At 39.5% G+C, this 5554-nt stretch overlaps 1 protein-coding gene across 5 annotated transcripts in view; it reads right to left on the minus strand.

Annotated features, from left to right (window-relative positions):
• arhgap17b (Rho GTPase activating protein 17b) overlaps positions 1-5554 on the minus strand; it is a 39281-nt gene that overhangs the window by 16351 nt on the left and 17376 nt on the right. The gene's annotated exons all lie outside the window — the stretch shown is intronic.

Here is a 5554-nt window from a genome sequence, read left to right on the forward strand (position 1 = left end):
CATAAATATAAGAAAACAAAAAATACCAACAATTAGGTTTTGGTTCATTCATTCACAGTTTTTATTAAGAAGTGAAGCAAAATGTATTTTTTTTTGTAATTTCATAAGATTAACATCCTTTTTTGGTAAACTTCAAACACAAAGTATGATAAAATATGATAAACTGTGCAACTTAGTCATTGACCTGAATAATTTTTAACTTGTACTACAGAAATGTAGCTGTGATGCAAAAAAATAAAATAAAATAAAATAAAAACTTTGACATTTGTGTTGATTTTTGATCCAACTATAGCCTACCGCCATTTATAAAGAAATCATTGTAAATCTAAAAGGCCTGACAGTGTGCTTCAGCTTTTAGATTTTACTCAAAAAGATAAATTACAACTTTGCAGAAAAAAGTAACTTAATCATTTAATAAACTAGATACTGCATAGCAGTAGCAAATATGAGYCGGGCCTTGGCTGGCGCAGTGCAGGTCGCACACATTTACATTCCTACCAAATTCCATGCTGATTGGTGCAGTCGTTTCTGTGCTACGGTTCATAAAAAATGTCTGAATAAATAAATAAATAAACAGCACAAAAACATGATGCCTGTTTCATGTGTGGGGGTCATAATTAATAAAATATTTTAGCATTCAATTCTGACAGACAAAAAGTCAATTCTGTTGAAGTACGAGGCAATACTTTTCAATTAGTACAAATATAAGTTTTTTAATTCTTCATGTGAGTTCTAAAATGCAGATCTTTCATCAAACTTCTATAACTTCCAGTTAGTGAAATATTCRCTTCCTCTTCCGTGTAAACATCCAGCAGTGCTGCGGCGTCTCTTCTTCCCTCGTTTTTTACCCTCACAAACTCACAGACGTCTCCTCCCGAGCCTCCGGCTGTCCTCCAGCTGCCAGACCACAGCTGGAATCGACTTCCTCGCCTGGATCCGACCGATTCTCCTCACCGATCCCCGACTCGGATTCACGCACAAATCTCTTGAGACTATCTGGTAACGGCTCGATTGAACGCAGTTTTCCAGCCACCGGTGCCAAGGAGAGAAAGAAAGAGGCCTGCAGTGTGGGCGGTATGACCACATAAACCTGGTAATCAGCCTGTGTCTGTCTAGGAAACACATTTTCTCTGCAAATACAGTACAGAGGCCCTCCGAACACAATCAGCTAAAGGATAACAAAACATGCTCTCAGGCACAGCAACATGGCTGTAATACACAAACTGGGTGTAGCCCAGTGACAGGCAATAAAAGAAATGTGATCATCGACAGACATTACGCAGTCTCATGTCTCAAGCTGCAGGTCTCGCTGCACTTACAAGGGAAAACRTCTCTTATTGCACAATTAAAGAGATTCTGTACGGTTAGTCTTGGTACACTGGAGTTAAAACATTACAAGAAAGAAAAAAAAACCAAGATAATAAGCCCAGACAAGCCCACACACTGAAAACTAAAGAGGAGGCGACTGTCCAAAGGTTTAAAGTTATTGTCAGCTAAGAGATTTTTTTTTTCCCTAGGCAGCAGTGAAAACTGTGAAYATAGTGAGGAGATGACCTCTGACCTGCTCGAGGAGAAAATATGGAATGTGCAGTGAGTCACACAGGAACTGTGTGGATGGGTGGGTTTCTTTTTTTGTTGTTTTTAGGCTTGGTTTTGCTTTGAGCTGTCTAGAAATCTGGTTAACCCATTTCTGTAAGACGACTAAGCTGGCTGACCCAGTTGGCAGGAAACGTTAAAAGAAGCACATGCAGGGTTCAAATATGCAAACGCTCAGGAAAAGTTACGTTTGTAGAKTCACGGTAGTTAAAAGTTTGCCGATTCTTTTTGCACTTAAACCACTCTTTCCTTTTATGGTGTTAGTAACTATTTTTGTCTCTTCCAGCCTGATGGTCCCTTTTTTTGTCACCCCATTACTATTTTATGCACAGCACACTGGTCAAACAACATTTTCACTTCTGAATTTTTGTAGAAGTGTTAACTTTTGGGTCAAGTGTGATCAGGCCACTCTTATCTGACCAATCAGGACAGTTACTGTACGGTAAACGACACTTGGATTGCCATCAACAAGAAACTACTGTCCGAGCTGTGTGGCATGAGGTTTATCGTGTTGAGTTCGTCTACATATTAAGTTTTTCAAACAGTAAGAAACAAAWAAAACGTGGATGACTGAGAGTCAAGAACATTTGTGAGAAACACACTCAAAATGCCCACACACTTTGTTATTAGTGGGAATCTTTGACCATTTCATGATTCGATTTGATTCAGATTTTTTTGGGGCCATGATCATGAAAGAATATTTTGTGTTCATTAACTGAAATGGTGACAAAACCACATGAATGTTGAATAGAGTAAAATGTGGAAAGAATGACCATACAACCCCAGATCTGGATCTGAGCGAAGCTTTATTGCTTACGGCTGAAGCAAGCAAAGCAGCGCTGCCTGAAATTGGAAGTCCWGGTCTATTTTTACAYGGATCTTYAGTGCCTGGTACGCCCCCTACAGGCCTACGGCTGAATCGCAGGTACTCGTACAGAAAACATCTTTCCTTATTTGATTTTAGTGGCTTTTCTATGTGTTGTCATGATGTTTTGGGCATGTAACTAATACTATTTTAATCAGGACATTACAAWAGTTACACAATAGTTTAAAAGAATCAATACTAGAAAAACTAAGAAAATTATGTGGTGCTTTCAAATCAGTGTCTAAATGACAAATAAATTCCTTCAATTCCCCCTGGTCACATGATGCTAAGTCATGTGACCATTAGATTCAAAAGAGATTTTTGCAAACCTTGACCACTGTAAAGCTCTAGTCCAGCTCAGTCTTCCTGGGTATTTGGTAAAAAAAACAAAATTAGTCCAAATCTTTGCCTTCAARTGACAGAGYTGGCTGAATCTCTCKTTCCTCCATTTTTGTAGTTTCCTCTTCGTTTTCGTACTTTCCACTCATGGATAAGATCCAGACCTGGCTGAGTGGAGACGTCAGGACGTCCCGCATAGTTACAAAACAAAGGCAGACAGCCAGTGAATTTGTTTTATTGATTTGGGGGCATTTTATTTTGATTTTGAATCATTGTAAATGAGAATTGTGATTCATTTGTGAATCACTTTTTTTGGTGWGCTCAAAGAGTGAGGTCAGCTGATTACCTGAATATACTGAATGACCAGGTTATTCCATCAATGATTATTTCTTCCCTGATGGCAACGGACATATTCCAAGATGACAATACCAGGATTCATCAGGCTGGAATTGTGAAAGAGTGGTTCAGGGAGCATGAGACATTATTTTCACACATGTACTGGCTCCACAGAGTCCATTGAGAATCTTTAGGATGTGCTGGAGAAGATCAGACTCTACCATCATCAATGCAAGATCTTGGTGAAAAGTTAATGCAAMACTGGATGGAAATAAATCTTGTGACGTTGCAGAAGCACARTGCCACAGTGAATGCGTGCTATAATCAAAGCTAAAGGCGGTCCAATGAAATGTTAGAGTGTGTGACCTTTTGTTTTTGTTTTGTGTATATGCCTGTGTTGCACATTCATGATACAGGGTTGGGCATCAATTCTCGAGTATCGACTGGATCTGGGACTAACATATTGATTCTACGGGAATCGTAATTTTAAAACATTGATTCTTAGTTGTGATACCTAGTCCGCCGACTGGAAGAAGTAGCCGCGGAACAAAACCTTCAGCTGAGCCGYCTGATCACCAACCAAGAAGTGTAGCTTAACTTTAATAAAAGAATTAGATTATGTTGTGAAAAGTAGGGGGTATGCCCTGACCATCATTGAATAAACACCGCTCAGGGTTCTGTGTTTGATGCACTACAGGAGCCTTCGCTGAAACGTCTTGGTAAGTAAAACAATAAAATATGTCTAATACCAACATTGAGGCAGCTAACAAGTTATAATGCAACGTCAGCTCAGTAACGTTTAACTTCATGCAGCATCACACACTGGACATGTGTCAATGTGTTTTCATGAGGTTTTTAAAAATAAAGCTCCCTTGTAAAAGTGCAAAAAATATGTTCATCTCTAACCAAGTCTTATTTCCAACCAAAAAGTATTTTTGATTTTGTTTTGAGACTGATTATGTCAGATTGTTAATATTTTTAGCCTGGAAATTTTCCTTATTTCAAGAAGTCTTCCCAAGTACAATTATCTCATTCCACTGTCAGATTATTTAATTTAAATTGAATCTGAATCTTCTGAAACTAAGTGAAATAATCTGCCAGAGCAGTAGTACCCCTGTGCAAAGTAAAATTATAACATTTATAATAAAGTTGTGACTTTTAGGGCTTTAATTTCAAATAATATCAACCAAAGGCTATTATAGAATGTACGGTTGTTGTAAAAAACAAAAAACAAAAAAGAWTATGCACGCAAATGATTGGCAGTTGAGTGCACATGAGCAGTCAGTGAAGCAGTGCACGTGCAAACACACACAGCTGAAGGGAAGTCAACATGATGACAAGGACTCTTATGCTTTTATTTGCTCAGCATCTGGGCCCCTGACAAACACCTTCCTCTCACACAGTATCAGATATCAGCAGATATCAGTACAGTACTGCCCCACCAGTAGATCTCATCCAGCTGTTTTTAAATAGTGAGATATGGAACCAGTTCCAACCTGACACAACCTCTCCAGTTTGAGACCAAAGCAGGGAAGGAYACAAAATCCAGTCTGACTGCTTCATAAACTCTGACTGCAGCAGGACATGTCTAAACAAGATCAATGTCTCAACCAGTGCAAAGCATAACGCAAGAGAAAAGAATAGAAGAGTCCTCTGACAGCATGGAAATCATAGTGTCCAATTTCACGTTGGACTGTTGACAGAGGAGAAGCTGTAGGAGATGGTGGGAAGTGGGCTAGGAAAATTGATTCTTTCTCAACTCAAGCTTGGATGAAAAAGTGATAAAAAAAAGCTTTGCAGGCCATGTGATAAAATCACTACACTGATATTGATTCACAGACAACCACTCTGACTTACTTACATGTGATTCAGTCATCTTATTGTCACTTGAAAACACAAGACAGGCAACTTGTGAGAAGATCAAGCTGCTAAAAACGTAAGGTTATGAATATAACCACGGTTCCTTGAAGGAATGGAACGAAGTACAACACACATTTGTATATGGGACATGCGTGTCCTCGCGCGCCTGGCTGAAGCCACCTCTAATCTAATCACGTCTTTAGACCAGTGATGTGGTGACGTTGAACGTCAGGTGACAGGCTCTGCCTTCACCCAATAAGTTTGGAGTCACCAGAGTCATTACTCAGTTAGATACCGCCCTTCACCGAGCCTTTGTGATGCGGGGCCAACAAGGTGTTGTACTTCGTTCCATTCCTTCAAGGAACCGTGGTTATATTCATAATCTTATGTTCTTTTTCAGTCATTTCACTCAGAACAACACACAGTTGTATATGGGACTTGTCAAAGCGCCCCACAGAGCAGTATCAGACCTGAGTTAAGTCGTGTGCCTGAGTAAGTACTGTACTAAAGCAGAGCTTTGGACCCGGCAGAAAGTACAGAATGAGCCACCAAAGGTGC

The sequence above is a fragment of the Austrofundulus limnaeus genome, unplaced genomic scaffold (genome assembly GCF_001266775.1).
Source record: "Austrofundulus limnaeus strain Quisiro unplaced genomic scaffold, Austrofundulus_limnaeus-1.0 Scaffold612, whole genome shotgun sequence".
NCBI lineage: Eukaryota > Metazoa > Chordata > Actinopteri > Cyprinodontiformes > Rivulidae > Austrofundulus > Austrofundulus limnaeus.